This window comes from Micromys minutus (assembly GCF_963924665.1).
Source record: "Micromys minutus genome assembly, chromosome: 13".
Lineage (NCBI taxonomy): Eukaryota > Metazoa > Chordata > Mammalia > Rodentia > Muridae > Micromys > Micromys minutus.
Window position 1 is genome coordinate 55,447,594 of NC_137982.1, and position 6,000 is coordinate 55,453,593.

Sequence of the window (6,000 nt, forward strand, 5' to 3'; positions counted from 1 at the left end):
CCTGCTTCCTCTGAACAGGGAAGGCTGACTCTGATTAGAAAGTGTGTAAAATATACGTCTCTTCCAGCCTGGAACACTGAAAAACCCTGTGGGCTGAGCCCCTTTTGGGGGGTCACATATCAGGTAGTCTGCATATCAGATATTTACAAGACCACTCATAACAGTAGTAAAATTACAATTACAAAGTAGCAATTAAGTAATTTTATGGTTGGGGGTCTCCACAACAGGAGGAACTGTACTAAAGGGTCTCAGCACTGGGAAGGAATTACTACAGCTAGGATGTCCCTTCAGCTTAATCCTTGTCTGCCACAGAGCGTCTATTAGCCCAAGTCCCTCTACGGATACACGTGAATGAGAAACAGAAAGCGCCTCTGTGAAGAGAAATTGAAGGTCTGAGTGTTAGCACAGCACAGCTGAAACTATCTCAAATACAGCAACAGAAAAGAAATGAAAAAGAAACCACGGTTGGTAACAATAACCTAACGTGGTAGGATTTATATCCCCAAAAAGGATATTAACTTTCACAATATCGTTTTATACTCACTAAAGGTTTGCTCCATCAAAATGGCGTAGCATGCATGACATCTTATTAATTTAAGTGTATAACTCAGATTTTTATAAAGATGCCTGTTAGAGAGATGACTCAGTCAGCAAAATGCTGAGTTCAATGCTCAGAAACTACGAAGAAAAAGCCACACATGGTGGCCTGTGCTTATAAAGCTAGTACTGAGGAGATAAGACGGGAGACTCCCTGGCTCTTACGGTCAGTTCACCTAGACCACTGGATAAACTCCAGGCCAGAGAGAGATCTTGTCCAAAAGAGAGGTTCTTAAAGCGTGTGACACCTAAAGACACCACCCACAGTTGACCTTTGGCTTCTGTCCGAATGCTCACGCAGCCGTACATCCAGGTCCCTATACATAAATATATACAGCAAAGGAGGAAGAAGCGGAATCCCATGAGAAGTCAAGGGGTTTGAGCAGAAAAGAAAATTAATTTTTATGTTTTTATTCTTTGAAAGTTCCATACATGCATGCGGTATATTTTACTCATCCCGTTCCCTTTACCCGCTCTGTGCCCCTCCCTCTTCTGCTGAAGCTCCGGTTTAACCCTTACATCTTTTATGTAAGCGTGGCCCACTGGCGTCCATTGTGTCTGCTCACACACGCGTGTAGGATGACCTCGCCTGGAACATGGGCTACGTTTCAACGTGGGCAGCACCAAGAAAAGTGACAGCCGTTTCCAGGTAGCAACCATGGACTGACTTCCTGAGGAATAGGCAGGGCCTCTTGCTTCGTGGCCCAGCCACTGTGAAGTGTCGCCTGCGCCTGCAGACGCTGTGTGAGGGAGGGGATGGAGGGGAGGGACACACGATTTTACAGTCCGGAGACACCTTTTGTGCCACACCACCTTTTCCTCTGTCTCTTGCACCATTTCCATCCCTTTGTCTGTGTTCCTGGAGCCTGGGAGGGCGTGGTCCAGATAACATGGCGGCATCCACTTCTTTTTGGTACTTTGACCAGCTATCTGCATCAGAAACTCTAAGAGACTCCTCTGATGGCGGCCACTGTAAACGTGAATATCAGAAGGCGGTTTCTCATGTACATTTATCCAGCCAAAACTGGTAATAAGTTCTGCTGTAGGGCACATGGCCGGGTTTACAGCAGCAGACATGAATTCCCTCTGACAGAGCAGGCCTCGAACTGAATCAGGGAGCCGCGGGTTGTCCTCATAAGCAGCACTATCAAAGCTGTCCAGCAGGGAGGACGTCTCCATTTCGGGTACCGCTTCATCTTTCTGTGTTCCGTGTGCAAAGTGCATGATTGATAGCTTCGGCAACAGAGTCCTATAATCAAGTCCTTGGGGACAACCAACAGCAAAGTTTTTGGGAACCTCTGGAGCTTCCATACGGTTCTTCCAACAACTTGTAAGAACATATCTCACACTCAGCATTATGATTTTCATTCAATAGCTACATGGAGGAGCATTGAGTATAAGAGATTTTTTTTTTACTGGATATTCTCTGTATTTATATTTCAGATGTTATCTCCTTTCCCCCAATCCATCTGCCTCCCCTTCCCATGGCCTCCATGAAGGTGCCCCCTCTCCCCACCACCTTCTCCCACATCAGCACCTTGGCGCTCCCCTACACTGGGAAAACCAGCCTTCGCTGGACCAAAGGCCTCGGGTATGAGATTTTTTAAAGGGTCACTATCTATTGGATTTTATTTTAATTAGACTTCAAAGGGGCATATGCAGAAGCTGGAGAGATGGCTCGACAGTTAAGAGCACTGGCTGCTCTCCCAAAGGACCTGGGTTCAATTCCTAGCACCCAGGTGGCAGCTCACAAAGGTCCATAACTCCAGTCCCACTGGAGTCGGTGACATCTTGTGGCCTCTATGAGCATGTGGTACACAAACATATACTTAGGCAAATACTTATACTCATAAAACAAATAAATAAAATATCAAAAAGCTTGAAGGCAGATCCAGAAACCTGGTTAGGTGGCTGTTGGGTGGCAGGTTAAGAGCCACAGTGGCTTGGACTAGGAATGACAGGTCATCAGGGTCCAACAGAGACACCGACGGACCATGGACTGTGGCGAGAGAGAAGAGAAATGAGAAGAATAGTAAATCTGGCCGAACCATGGGGGTGGGGTGAGCCACCCATGAGCCAGACACTCATCTGAGAAAAGTCTCCAAAAGAGCTGCTTTGCTGGGCAGAGCAATGGTGTAACCACAGAACTAATAAATTCCCCCGGTACACATCTAAGTAAGTGATCAAGGTTGGGAAGCCTGAAGTTCTCAGAAAAAAAAAAACTGGAATGAAGATAGAAATTTAAATTTCATCAGTTTATTGATTATACCTAAGGCTGGAGGGGATCTGAGAGAACCTGAAGGAAACCCTAGCGGTCAGAGAAATCCACGAGAGACTGAAGAAGGAGCAGGGAGCCTTAGGGGAAACGTAGGAAAATGCTCTTTGAGTGACCAGTGGAAAGATGTCTTAGAAAACCTAGTCCAACCATATCAAATGCTGCCAGCGAAGAAAGCAAGGTTTTAAAATAATATTAACTTAAGAAAGCTGAATTCTGATTAGAAAAGGTTTAGGAAAATGCAGGTTTGGTAGGGTGGTGGGAATGAAAGCTTATTGGAGTAGGTTCAGAGAATAGAAGAAAACCACACCAACAACAACAACAATAAACCAACAACAACAACAAACCACCAACAACAACAAACCACCAACAACAACAACAAACCAACAACAACAACAACAAACCACCAACAACAACAACAAACCAACAACAACAAACCACCAACAACAACAAACCAACAACAACAACAAACCACCAACAACAACAACAAACCAACAACAACAACAACAAACCAACAACAAACCACCACCAACAACAACAAACCAACAACAACAACAAACCACCACCAACAATAACAAACCAACAACAACAAACCAACAACAACAACAAACCAACAACAACAACAAACCAACAACAATAATAACAAACCAACAACAACAAACCAACAACAACAACAATAAACCAACAACAACAAAACACCACCAACAACAAAACACCAACAACAACAACAAAACACCAACAACAACAAAACACCAACAACAACAACAAACCAACAACAACAAACCACCACCAACAACAACAAACCAACAACAACAAACCACCACCAACAATAACAAACCAACAACAACAACAAACCAACAACAATAATAACAAACCAACAACAACAACAAACCAACAACAACAACAACAAACCACCACCAACAACAACACCAATAAACCAACAATAACAACAAACCACCACCAACAACAATAAACCAACAACAACAACAAACCAACAACAACAATAACAAACCAACAACAACAACAACAACAAACCTAGAGGCAATGAATGTGAGCAGCCATAGAGGAATGTGACTGCAGCTTCATACAGACGGCACATGCTCAGTAGCAAGCTCAAGGAACACACATTAAGGGGGTGATGAAAATAGGTGGTGGCCCCTGGGGTAAGGGAGTCTGTTGACTTTAATGGTGTGGCCTCCCAACTCTGAGCAGCATGAATTGGACTCCATGGATTGTTAGAGAGAGAGAGAGAGGGAGAGAGACACGGGGGAGGGAGAGAGGACATGAAGTTGGTAGGCTGGAGATGTACAGGTAGATCTGGAGTTATGGAATTAGCAGGAAGTATGATCAAAACACATATGAAATTATCAGATAATTAAAATAGCACATTAAAAATAATAATATAAAGTCGCAGTGGTACAAGCTCTCATACCAGATTGAGAGATGGAGGTGGGTCCCTGGGCTCCCTGGCTGCAGCTCCAAGCTCATGAGAGACACTGTCTCATAAAACAAAGTAAATAGGACCAGAAAGATGACTCGCTGGGTAAAGATGCTTGCTACCAAGGCTAGCATCCTAAGTGAGTGCAGTGTCTGGATCCACACAGTAGAAGAAATGCAAACTATGGTGTGCATGTGCATACCCATTCACACACACATGCACACACACACGGGAACACAACACACACACATGCATACACACACGGGAACACAACACAGACATGCACACACATGCATATACACACATGCATACACACATGCACACACATGCATACACACATGCATACACACATGCACACACACACATGCACACACATTCATGGGAACACAATACACACACACATACACACTACATAGGATAAAAAGCACCTAGAATGAGCGCCTAGAAATGAGGCTTTCCTCTGGTCTCCTTGTAAACACACAACTGTCTTTACCTTTTACCCCCACTTTACCCATTACCCCTGTGTGCGTGTGAATGTATGTGTGTGTGTGTTTCCAGTGAGAGAATAATCCAGTCTGTGTCAGCGTTTGCACATTTGTCCTCAGGTGGACAGTGGAAGAGCCCTGGCTCCCAGACCTTCTGTTCCATCAGCGTTAGAGAACATGACAAGCTTGTGACCGCTTCAAAGAACAAACCACATCCCATCTGACAAAGCCTGCAGCCTCTAAGCCGGTCCCGTGAGCGCCATTCTGCGAAGCTCACTGGTTACAGAAGCGGCTTATGGTGCCACCTCACTGCCACACTGTTTGATATTTAGTTAGTCTTTGCTGTCAAAGACTTCATTATGCAGTTTGAAGAGCTGAGCGATACCACGGGGCTAAAAACAAGAATCCTCCACAGCCCGCTCCTCCCTCGGCCCAGAGGCCACCCCACAGCCACTGTCAAGTCTCCATTTGTTTCTCTTCTTTCTTGTCATATTTCTAGGTCACAGGCTCACAGGTTCCCTCAGCGGTTCCCCAGGATTCTGATGTTCAACTTCAGAAAGACAGACTTGCCTGTATTAATCTACAGACCGTGCCGCACCCTCTCTATACCCTCAACAAAGTCGTGGCAAAACCCGTTGTTAATATTTGATGTTGTACTGCTAGCTGTGCTAATGTGTTTACGGCTAAGTCAGTGCTGTGCTATAATTTTATATAGTTTTAATTGCTTTGCTTCACATTTGTTTAGCGTCGTAGGTACCTGTAGTTAGTGCGCAGTCTCCAGACGGAACTAAAAATCTCACCCCCAAAGTCTCCCTTTGCCCAGTGTTAGCGGCCAGCCAGGGTACTCTGCCTGTCTCGGGACTGGGCCCTCAGGATGAGAATTCCTTTTCCTTCCTCCTCTTTGAAGCCTTTTTGTTATGTCTAAGGTCTTCCTCTTAGTTTTTTTTCTCTGCAGTGTTCTGAGACAGGATGCCTAAAAGGTACATTTTTATGACCTAGTACCTGTGGGGGCGGAGGAGGTTGGTTTGGTTTTTCCAGACAGTGTTTCCCTGTGTAGTCCTGACTTTCTAAGAACTTGCTCTGTAGACCAGGCTGGCCTCAAACACTGCCTGCTCTGCCTCCCATGTGCTGGGAGTAAAAGCATGTACCACCAGGGCCCAGGAAAATTCTCTTTTCTTTTCTTTTGCAAAATTCTTTGTTTTTCC